The following is a 12,837-nucleotide window of genomic DNA, read 5'->3' on the forward strand; positions in this document are numbered from 1 at the left end:
GCGCTGCCAGTTACCTTGTATTTCGCAACAGTCTTCTATTACCTATATCGGATTGTGATAATTCTGCAAGTCCAGATATAATTTAGAATTCGATTTTAACCCCAGTTTAAAAAAAAACACACACACACACATGGTGATGCTTTACTAAAAACATTCTGCCAGTGAAAGGATAGGGTCAAAAGCTTGATACCTTTCTAGAGTAGTTAGAAAACTGATTGACCGCAAGTGAAGTCTACTGTATGAAAAAATCTTTATTTGAACGATATTTTCGCATAAAGAAAAATAAATCCTTCTACCCCCTATATTAAAAGGAAATGTCACAGGAACAATTGATCGACAAGATGTGGTCTAATATTTTAACTAAACATTAGTAAGTCCCCTTGAAATTAGAAAACACCAACTGTTAGAAAGTGCGCATGCATTCCAAAATGTATAATTATACATCCAGTACGAAAAATAAATTGTAGTTCTTACCTTGCACCTAATGAGCTTGCTCATCTTTTAACATTCTGTCCTAGACAAGCCTCCCAGTTATAATCAGTATTGATTGTTGGGCAGTACACTGTATATGTAGATGTAGATGTAGATATCTGAAATTAAATGATAAAGGCGGAACAATATTGCCTTTGTTTCTGATGGAACATAATATATTTCCGTATATAATAACTTAATATTAAACTGCTGATCCAGGATAAGAGAAATATCGACAGTACGTGTATGATATTCAGCAAGCGCCACTAAATAGTCTCGTTTCTTGGTGGCATATTTTCTGATGTAGACGTGTTACATGCTCCCTCAGACAAAAATTATTAATTGCTTCTAAGGTAGTTGACCCGTTATGACAATCAGCAATTTCCGTGCAATGTCATATTCTCGTCTGTTGTTTCGGATTCTTCAGCAATAAATGAACCTCATACGAACGACGGTTTCCCTAGCAACCGGACAATGCCAAAATCACATACGGGGAAAACGTAATCAAAAGGAAATTACCATTTGTCCTTGCAGATCCACTGCTCTCTTCCTCAGACAATTACTGCCTGATATTTTGTATAAATTATGTTTCTGTATGTTCATTATTGTTGACAGTTTTCAACAAAACAGCGTCACGGCTGGATGATATTTCAAATGTGCACTTTATTGCTTTCTTGGGGTGACGAATGTATCAACAAAAATAATTTGCTGCCATTTTATCTGTTTCCTTAAATTCAAATTTCATGAAGAGTAAAGTATTATACAATTATGATGCGATTTGCCGTTTACCATTTCAAACCAACTGTAAAAAGTTATAAAAAGTTATATAGGCCCTAGATAGCATCATTATTACCGGTTCAATGTCATCTCCATTGCACAGCCTTGATCAATATGCGCTACCATCAAGTGAACAAGCAATTTGAGTTTTAATTTAATAATTCTTGAGTATCATCATGTTTGATCATACTAGTAAATTTTGTAGGAAAGCTACGTATCTCCATGCAAGATCAATTTTCTGAAAGACTGGGGTCTCAGCAACTAGTATTAAAGAATGTCCGTATAGGAAATAAAAGACTTAGAGACAGTTAAATGAATCAATTGTGTTCTAGTTTCTCTTCCTTTGGGATCATGGAATCCATTCATATGTAGCCTTATAGAATTCCTCCCAATCCGTTCTTAGCTGGTGTGAGGGGTATGAGCATATCAATACAATACTTATTATACCGGATTTATATAGCGCCCTTTTCATGATCAATTTCACGTTCAAGGGCGCTTTACATAGTTCAATGCAGCCACACAGGGCGCATAATTCATCCTCTACTAGTACAGACACAGAGCGATCTGACCAGAGGGACAGAGTGAGACAAAGCCCCCACGACAGAGAGATCAGAAATCAGATACAGGCTTGTCCGCCTAGCTCGTTGCGAATAGACAGCCTGGTTCTTTAACGTGCCCAGTGTATAGCACTGATAAACGCAAGGATTGCCTGGGTTCCTGACCAGTACACCTCTAGTTGGGTGGGAAACACTGAAAAGCGTTTCTGAAAATTCCCGAGTAGCTGCCGGGGATCGAACCCCCGACCTCAGGATTGGAAGGCCAGTGTGCAAACCACTGAGCTATCCATCCACAATACAGGATAAAAAAAACTTCGGAGGTGAAATATGATATTAAATTGTTTCACTGACATTTTTTTCAGATATTTTATCTAAAAGCATGTAATCTAAAAGTTTCGAGTTTGATCATCCACTTCTCTAATTTGGACATGAGTTCCACGCATGGGTGTTGCACACCTTAGTTGCATGCTAAGGAACCAGAGAAACTTCTGCAGTTAGGGCATCGTTTTGCACTACACTATTCTGCAACTAAAATCGCTGAATTTTCTGTGGGTGAGCCACCCGTATGAGTGTAACAGATGTCTAAGTTGGATACATGTATTTATTTAATTATTATCGGAGTTCCATAAATTGACGATCATCTTCCAAGAGGTACATATTGGATAACCACCTTTCGTTACGGTTTTTTGAAAGTTTTACATATTCCAAAAGCAGGTGAGGTGCAATGTTTTAATAAAAATGTACGCTCATTGTCATTTGGGAAGTGTTGACTTGACATTCAGCGGTGCTAACTTGTCATTCTAAGTTGTCCGTATACCTTACGATGTGGTTTATTTTCATTCTGATGTCATTCGGCAATGCTAACTTGTAATTCTGCAATGCTAACTCAACATTCGGCTGTGCTATTTTGTAATTCGGCAGTGGTAATAAGTCATTTGGCAGTGCTAACTTGTCATTCCGCAGCGGTCACTTGTCATTCGGCAGTGGTTACTTCTCATTTGGCAGTGCTAACTGATCATTCGGCAGAAATTACTTGTTACTGTGCTTCCAGGAAATCTATTCCTACCGTGTTTTTTTCTTTGGTTATTCGTTAGTGGTAACTTTTCATTCTTATGATGTCACTTTAAAGAGTGGTAACTTGTAATTTGACAATGGTAATTCGTCATTTAGCTCTGCTAGCTTGTCATTTGGCAGTGCTAACTTGTCATTCGGAAATGCTAACTTGTCATTCGGCAATGCTAACTTGTCATTCAGCAGTGCTAACTTGTCATTCAGCAATGCTAACTTATCATTCGGCAGTGCTAACTTGCAGCTAAATTGTCATTCGACACTGCTAACTTGTCATTCGACAGTGCTAACTTGTCATTCGGCAATGCTTACTTGTCATTGTTACTTGTTTTTGTTAGTGGTAACCTTTCTTTTTGATGTCGTCACTTTACATTATGATGTGGTACATTTTCATTCTGATGTGGTCCGATATCATTCGGCAGTTATTGTCATTCGGCTGTGCTAATTTGTCAGTCTGCACTGATTTGTCACGAATATCTCAGTCGTCCCAGCTATAAACAGGTACCAGCAAAGAGCTATAAAAATGTATTTTATACTTCTTTGGTACCAGCAAACTGCTAGAGTGTGGTACAATTGTTGTTTTTTCCTGCTCTTAAAATAGTGCCGCTCAAAAGCTTTGCTGAGTTTATGTTAACTGTTTCACAAAGCGACAGTAAATATTAAGTTTTTTTAAAAGTCTAGCATGTGGAATAGATGATGGTCGACAGATTGGTCTTTATTTCTCGGATTATGCAGTGGAGCGAACTAAATGCATCCACTTTAGATTCCATACAGTTTGTTAACTCAGCGCCGGGTTATAGTGATGAGTACAGCCAGTCTACCTACCCCTACCGTGACATTCCGTGCAAAGCATGTACACTACTGACTAATGCACAAATTAAACCTGCGACTTAATATATTATGTTATTATTAAGTTATTAAGTATATATCTATTTCGTGAATTTTAACACAAACATTTGATAATTTTAGGTTTTTATTTATTTATTAATAACTCCCTTACATCTTTAAACGATGTTTCAGCAAATAATTTTTTATTTACACTAAAGTAAGTTCTTTGATTTTTATGCCCCCGAAGGTGGGAATCTTAAAATCGCACTGTCCGTCTGTCCGTCTTTTGTAAATTCTTATCCGGGCTGTAACTCTGCCATCCATTCAGGGATTTTGAAATAGCTTAGCATAATATTTACCTTAATGAGACGACGTTTCATACGTAAGACCCAGACCCCTAGCTCTAAGGTCAAGGTCACACTTAGAGGTCAAACGTTAATAGGGTCTGTTTTGTGTCCGGTTCGTAACTTTGCCATTCATCAAGGGATTTTGAAATTACTTAGCATAAATGTTTATCATAATGAGACGACGTTTAAGCCTATGAAAGATAATTATAAATGAAAAAGGAGTGAAAAAATGCATAGATCGATTGAATGAACAAAAAGCTAGTGGACCGGACAAGATCCTAATAAAAGTTTTGAAACAGTGCGCGAATGAACTTGCACCCATTTTAACTAAACAATTTCAACAATCATTATCTACTGGAGAAATTCCATTGGACTGGAAACATGCAAACGTTGTACCTATTTTCAAGAAAGGAGACCGATCAAAACCTGAAAATTATCGCCCAGTATCTTTAACAGTTGTTGTGTCAAAAATGCTTGAACACATTATAGTATCACAAATAATGGACCATCTTGACTCTCAAAATATTCTTCATGAAAACCAACATGGCTTCCGCTCCAAAAGATCATGTGAATCACAACTTTTAATGACTACAGATGACATCGCCAAATCTCTAAATTCCGGAAATCAGGTGGACATGGCAATATTGGACTTTTCAAAAGCATTCGACAAGGTTTCTCATCGTCGTTTGTCTCAAAAACTTGAATACTATGGTATTACAGGAAATACTAGAAACTGGATAAATTCTTTTCTAACTGAAAGAAAACAACAAGTAGTCGTAGACGGCGCAAGTTCAGAAATAGCACTGGTAACATCTGGAGTGCCACAAGGCACAGTTCTTGGACCTACGCTCTTTCTGTTATATATTAATGACATAGCTGACAACATCACTTCAAATATTCGTCTTTTTGCCGATGACTGTGTTTTGTATCGATCTATAGAAAACTTGTCAGATAATTTATTTCTACAAAAGGAATTCTCTAAACTTGAAAACTGGAGAACCATTTGGCAAATGAATTTTAACGTCAAAAAATGTGCAATTATGCAATTCTCATCTTCTGCTCGTAAAAGGAAATATGAATACAAAATGAAAGGTGATACTTTGGAAACTGTAGGCCACCACCCATATTTAGGAGTTGAACTTAGTAACAATCTGAAATATAACGATCATATTGACACCATCACGAAAAAGGCATCAAGTGTTCTTGGTTTTTTGAAAAGGAATCTAAGATACTGCGTCAAATGTAAAAGTAAAAGAAAATGCATATAAAAGTTTAGTTCGGCCAAAGTTAGAATATGCGTCACCTATTTGGAACCCTTCCCAAAAGACTCAAATAAAACAAATTGAACAGATTCAAAGAAATGCTGTGAGATGGGTGATGAACAAACCATACAATCCTTACAATCCGACCAGCGTTAGTGAAATGGTTACGAAATTAGAATGGCCAAGCCTTCAACAACGCAGAGCTTGTGCTGATGTCATACTTATGTATAAAGTTGTTAACTGTTTAATTGCTGTACCAGTGAACTACCACCCTACAACTGCTACTTTTCGATCTACTAGAAGGAGTCACAGCATGAAATTTATCCATTATCAATCAAGGATCAATATAAATCAAAATTCATTCTTTCCAAGAACTGTTATCACACGGAACATGATTCCGGAATCCTGTGTCACTTCTACGAGTCTGGATGCGTTCAAATCCTCCATCCAACTCGTCTCACTTGTGCCATCCAGTGTTTAAAAACAAAGACAAATATCAAACAGGGAATGCCACGAACCAAAATCGCAGCCTCCCCAAAACGAAACCTACAGCACGCAGACGTGCACACCACAAACACACACACATACACGTGCACACACACAAAGCCAACACACGAGGACAAAACGAACAAACAAAGGAACACACACACATACACGCGCACACACACAAAGCCTACACAAGAGGACAATACGAACAAACAAAGGAACACAGTGGGGCACTGCCTTGGAACGGTCAGTGGCAAAAACACCACTGGGGAGCTTAAACCGGTTTATGGTGCGCACCCAACCTCACTCTTAAAGCATCACGGCATTATTATATAGTGTATATACATGTTGGTCATTAGACTATTTTATGGTGTAGTGCGTAACATCAGTATGAAGAGACAGTTGAAGCTGCGGACTTGTGCATAGTTTCTAAAATAATTGTCGGAACACTTCGCTCTACACCGTTGTACAGTCACCTTTCCTCGATGTCGATGTCTACGTAGTGGATGTTGTCGAGTACCCCCAATGAAGCTGAAGTTGACGTGTCACCCAGACCCCTAGCTCTATGGTCAAAGTCACACTTAGAGGCCAAATTTTAACAGGGTCTGTTTTTGTGTCCGGTCCATAACTATGCCAACGATGAAGGGATTTTGAAATATCTTGGCATAAATGTTAACCATAATCAGACAATGTGTCTTGCGCAAGACCCAGATCCCTAGCTCCAAGGTCAAGGTCACACTTAGAAGTCAAAGGTTAATAGGATCTTTTTCGTGTCCGGTATATAACTCGATCTGTCATCCATGAAGGGATTTTGAAACAACTTGGCATACATGTTTGCCATAATGAGACAATGTGTCCCGCGCAAGACCCAGACCCCTAGCTCCAAGATCAAGGTCACACGTTAGAAGTCAAGTCAAAGGTTAATAGGGTCTGTTTCGTGTCCGGTTCGTAACTCTGCCATTCATCAAGGGATTTCGAAATTACTTGGCATAAATATTCCCCATAACAAGAAAACGTGTCATGCACAACATCCAGACCCCTAGCTCTAAGATCAAGTTCACATTTAGAGGTTAAAAGTTAACATCTTCCATCGATGAAGAGATTTTAAAATTACTTGGCATAAACGTTCCATATATTGAGATGACGTGTCAGACGCAAGACCAAGACCCCTAGCTTCAAGGTCAAGGTCACACTTAGAAGTCAAAGGTTAACATTGTATGTTTCTTGTCCGGTCAATAACTCTGCCATTCATCAAGGGATGTTAAAATTACTTGTCACAATTGTTCCCTATAATGAGTTGGTGTGTCATGCTCAAGACCCAGACCCCTAGCTCCAAGGTCAAGGTTACCTTTGGAGAACTTTTTTTTATCTGGACACAAAATGATTCATACCTATACTATATTCTGGCATATTTTGCGCAGACAACTGTAGCATTCTTTGGCACACTTCGGGGGCGTTTGTCACTAATAGTGACAGCTCTTGTTTGAGGTTCAATTTTAAATACTTAGTATATTTTAAGAGTTATGTATACTTGTATTTTTCCCTATAAAATGTCAAGGTCAGTAATGGCTGTTTGTCAAGTTACCTTAAAAACGCACCACAAAATAACTGTATTCTTTTGTATTTCCATGATGGTAATTATACATATTTTGCATGGAGAAAATGAGAAATAACAAGTATCTAGTTACAATTTGCCATGCAGTGACATATATAAGGCCAAGACAATGTGTTTAATGTCTAAATATATTATTAAATCAATGTAGTAGTATGCACGGTACTTCATGTATTAAGGTGAGTTTAGACAACACTTTGTTTCTACAGTGTAAGATAGTTATTATTCTAAGTTTATAAAACTATACTGAGAAGATAATGTCTAAATAATTTTGCAGATGAAGTTGTAAAAACACATTAATTCAAGAAGGGCCTACATTGTCCACCTGTCATCTTGTAGAATAGCTGTATTATACCAGTATTATCAGAATGATTTGCACCAAGTTCATGTGGGAGGAAGAGTAGGTCACTAGCTAGGTCGTTGTGGGTCTTTAACACTTCAAGTAATTTCTTGAATACCGATGGTTAAAAATAAATACTATAGCCTTAATGCGAATGCAATAATATTACACACTGATAGCCACACGAGAACTACATGCAGATATAGACTTGTCATAGTACGCTACTGCGGGAAATATAAAGTGGTAGTATTGGACTAGTTGGGAATTCATGGCATGCAGAGGTTCGTCAAAATCCCGAGACGATCATCCAGGGAACCATGGTAAAGCTCTGGTACGCGAAAATGACTAAATGGAGTGGATGGTTTTGACAAAGAGCTATAAAATTGTATTTTATACTTCTTTGGTTTTATGAGTCCATAGTATACCAGAAGACCAAATTAAGGGTGTGCAATAGTTAATTTTCAAAAAATTGGAGGACAAAGTTGACAATCTTGGGCGATAAGTCAGCTTTTCATGAAGTCATTTAAACTAGCTGGCTACTAAAGTCGTCCTATTTACATATATTACCCGAGAAATCGATGTCGTGCATTCGATGCGTCGCAAAACGAGATGATAACAATATAAAAAAGAAGTAGTCAGTAATTTAAAACAGAGACAAAAACAACGACGACGAAATACCTACCAAATAAAGTGAACCTGGGCTTTTCCTTTTCTAAAATAAGGTAAAAAGCTGACAAATCCCTTTATTAGAAAGAACTGCGACTTTAAGACAGTGTAATTAGCATGCTGTTCTGATTTTGTTTACCTTTGCGACCTGACTGTTGGAGTAGCCGGATAAAACGTGTCCGGACAAATTGGACAATATCCAGGAATAGTCCCCTCTACGGAATCAAGAAAAGCTAAACACATGCCTTAAATGTATTTTTATGAGGAAAACATCTGCATAGTTTAGAACTTGAAACCAACGTGCCCCTTCTTGCAAATTCTATATACTGAACTAATGGAACTTACAGTTACTCGAATTCCTCAAATCATTCACTAGCTATAGTCCAACAAATTTTTATCTCAGATTCTGTCTATCTCTGTCTTCCGTTAATGTCAAACTCCAAACAGGGACGTAGACATCTGGCGCGTCAAACCATAAACATATTAAAAGAATAAACTTGTGTAAAAAGAAAAATAGCTTTGTTAAAAGTAAAAGTTTAAAAGCAGTTCAAGGTGAGATAAGATAAGATCAATTTTATTTTAAGTCGGCAAGACTCTATATAACAAGGATAAACAGTTAAAACATATAGTAATTAAGATAGTCCAAATAATAGGACGTTTCGGGACAGTGTGATAACTTTTCACCGTCGCTGTCTCCGTCACGTCCAAACTTATTCCATGCATGCCATATCTCCCGCCGGGAGCCTTTTTCTCCCGTATATTCAGTATATCTCCCGGTCTCCCGCCGGGACATGAAAACCCCCCGTAAAAAATAAATTCAGAAAAAAAGTTCTCTGTCGAAAAATCGTATCTTGGACCCGATGTAGACCTTTAGAAAACACTTGAAATTCAATATCGAGTAGCCCGGAAATACTCTTAAAACATAATTTTGATAGTTGTCTGTAATCCCTATATAGCTTAATTGTTTATCGAGAGATACACGCCTGAGGCAATAATTATCTTTCCACCTACTGTCACCATCTGCAAACAATTAACCATTTAATCTTACCCGTAGGCAATTGTAAGCAAGTGCATTCGAGATTTTAGACTGATTCAATTACATCAAAGTCGCTGATCTGTAGTTTTTAAAACAATATGTAAACCAGTCTTAAAATTACGTCATTTTACCGCCACCTGCCAAAGTGTACTTTCGTTTTCTCTGACCTCAGTATTTATCAAGCCATCAGAAGATGAGACAGGTTAGTGCTAGCACCGAGTTCATGCTTCTCAATTTAAATACTTGCACAAGATGCAAAAAATCAACCATGATTTAACAAAAATTGGAGAGTTAATGTCAGACTACATTGAATTTCGGACAAACATGAATTCGGATAAGTGAATTTTATGAAATAAATTGCAATTAATACTGCCCAAAGAATTGACTACCATTCCTTTGTGATATTGTCATGTTGCAATAATTAACAGGAAAAGAATTCCCAGTTTAAATACATGTAGTTTAACTGTTTTAATCTAAATATGGACAATCCAGCAATAGAACGACTTTCATTTTTGTTTCAACAATTCCTGAAAAGAAATGACTGCCCTTAAAAGACTGTTTAGACATATGTCCACAATCTTTTGAGTATTGTATGCTTAAACATGTCAAAAAGATAACCCTCTCCAGATGCAGAAGCATCAACACATAAAGCAAAAACAAAGTTCCTGGTTCAATCTTTCATGGAATTCTGAATTTCCTTGGATTAATTAAAGCGCTGTAAGTAATAATCATGCATTCGTTACACAACTGTTGGCTCCAGTCATCAATTCAATATAAAAAACTTGATGATTTTTTTGTGAAAACGGCTATTTAGCGCGTAAAAATGAGCGAATAAAAGTCTCCCTTATTTCTACACAAATCTCCCTTAAAAAAAGCCCTGTTGAGGCAAATCTCCCTTATTGACCGTCTGAAAATATGGCATGTATGTTATTTTGCATATTTCTGTTAGGAAATCCCCAATTAAAATCCATTGGGAACGTTTTCTGGTACATGTATAAAGTATTCGTAATGATTACATCTCTGATAATGAATTTATGTTGACATTAAAGCATAAACTTGCCACGCTGACATTTTATGAATGTATATTTTGTGTTTTATTTCTGTAATTTAGTGTCATATCAGCAGTCTGTTGTTACTGAAAGTGGTGACGGGGTTAGATATCTCCTCGCACCTGTCACATATTTTTGAAGATTTAAGTCTCTAATTTCAAATTACGGATTAAATTCAACCCATTTGAAGTTTCTGCATGAATGTTAATGTTTAATTTATTATTTAAGTAAGTCTGACCAGTATATTATGACTTCTTTGGATTTTTTGAAGTCTTCATTCTCCTAACAGTAAAATGAAGATACGGGTAAGGCTTAGAGGGATGACAACTATAAAATATCAGATCATAAAATAAGTCATCCCGATAAGCCAGATGAGTAAGGCTAATAGTAAGAAAGCTGTAAAATAAGAGACAAGGTTATAATACATAGCATGTAGCAGCACATATTATGAAGTTAAACCTGTGAAAGATCTGCTGCTCTTGACCAAAGGCCTAAGATCCGCTTAAGACAATCTGGAATAAAAAAACTGATAGGCAAAACAGATGCAAAAAGCTGGGAAAAAACTTGCTAAAACAAGGATATCACCTCAGATCAGACCTGAAGTGAACTGAGCAGCAGCTCCTTCACAGTAGCACATAAAACATAGCATAATAATAAGATGTAGTAATGACAATAGCACATTCAAAGCGTATTATGGCAAGCAAGTTACTATATAATAAATAATAGAAAGCAAAGTATGCAACTAAAGCAACTAAACAAGGAAAGCAAGGTATACAACTAAAGTAGCTAAACATGAACAAGGCATACATCTAAAGTAACTAAACAAGGCCGGAAAGCAAGGTATACAAAGTAGCTAAACATGGAGAACAAGGCATACATCTAAAGCAAGTTTAAGCAACTTTAGAAACAAAGCAAAAACTACCAAGCAAAGCAAAAAAAAAGGTAAAGACATGATCAATACAGCAAAAGGCTGCATTGAACTGCTTAGGTGTCGGTTAGTGGACAACAGCAGGTGGGAGATAATTCCAGTGATACACTGTTCTGCCAAAGAAAGAATACTAAAAATAAGTAATCTGTAGTTGCTGTGAATATCTTGTAACTGAGGGAATGGAAATGACGGGTTCGGCGAGTGAAGGGAACTAAGAAGCCTTCTTTTGGGATGGCAACTAATTCATGGAGGATTTTGTACCTAAGGGAAAGTCTGCTATCAATACGTCTGAGATCAAGGTGACGAAGTTTGAGGGATTGTAACATGTCTGTGACACTAGAGGTTTGAAGTAGTCAGCCTTAATCCAGCGAGCAGCCAGTCTCTGGACAACCTCTATCTGGTCTATGAATGTTTGGGTATAGGGTGACCACACTTCAGAGCTTTAATTCCAGCTGTGGTCTAACGAGCGTCTGGTAAGCTATGGACTTAATGGGTTCAGATTTGACCTTGATGTTTCTTCGAAGAAACCCTAATTTTGATTTGCTTTCTTTGTTGACCTATTGATGTGGGCGTCCCATGAAAATTGTTTGATATATCCACGCCAAAGTATTTGGCCGATGTGACTGATTTGAGTAGGACTCCATGGAGGTAGTACTAGGTGGGAATAGGATGTTTCCTTCTTGTGACGTGGATAGTTTGACATTTGGAGGGGTTAAATTCCATATCCCACTCCAACTCCCTCTCTTCTAACATTTTGAGGTCATTTTAGAGGTTAACTGAATTTACTGATTCATTTGCAGATGACAGTGTGAGGTAGACTGCTGTATCATCTGCAAAGAGGCGGACTTTGGAGTTTATATTTTGTGGGAGGTCATTTTTATAAGCTAAAAAAACAAAATCAGCATTACAACCCAAATCAGCAGCTATAACAATTAAATCAGAAATTTCCTCCACTATTTTGGCCTTTCGAGTCTTTGACGCGAGTGGAGATATTGCCCATAAGAAAAATAACTATTCAATACAGGGGGGGTTTTTTGGCCATTTTTTATAGCTGTTATTCGGCTATATCCCCACTACCAAAATTTATGTATTTTTCCCAAAACGAGTGCAAAAATTCCCAATCTACATTCTGAAAAGAATTTCATCAAAATTGCACAAACATTAACCAAATTATGGACAATTTTGTAATGGCAATATGTTAAAGAGGTTGTACAATGTGAAACAAGTGTATGAGAAAGTGGTTAAACACATCCTTACTATATCCTATGGGACTAAATACTTCCCAATTCGGAACATTTACGCATCAAAATTCCCAATTTTTGGGGTATAGGCTATGTTACCAAAACAGCAAGAAAAAACCCTGCTATATTTTCTAAGATCGCATCAAATTAGTTGGCCAAATTGGGAAAA

At 37.1% G+C, this 12,837-nt stretch overlaps 1 protein-coding gene across 2 annotated transcripts in view; it reads left to right on the forward strand.

The window, feature by feature from the left end:
* The first annotated feature begins 8,381 nt into the window (after positions 1-8,381).
* Positions 8,382-12,837, forward strand: part of LOC123561440 (uncharacterized) — a 35,790-nt gene continuing 31,334 nt past the window's right edge. For both annotated transcript variants that reach the window (XM_053553178.1, XM_053553179.1), the window contains exon 1: positions 8,382-8,470. The gene's annotated coding sequence lies outside the window, so the exon portion shown is untranslated. The remainder of the gene's footprint in view (positions 8,471-12,837) is intronic.

The sequence above is a fragment of the Mercenaria mercenaria genome, chromosome 10, assembly GCF_021730395.1.
Source record: "Mercenaria mercenaria strain notata chromosome 10, MADL_Memer_1, whole genome shotgun sequence".
Lineage (NCBI taxonomy): Eukaryota > Metazoa > Mollusca > Bivalvia > Venerida > Veneridae > Mercenaria > Mercenaria mercenaria.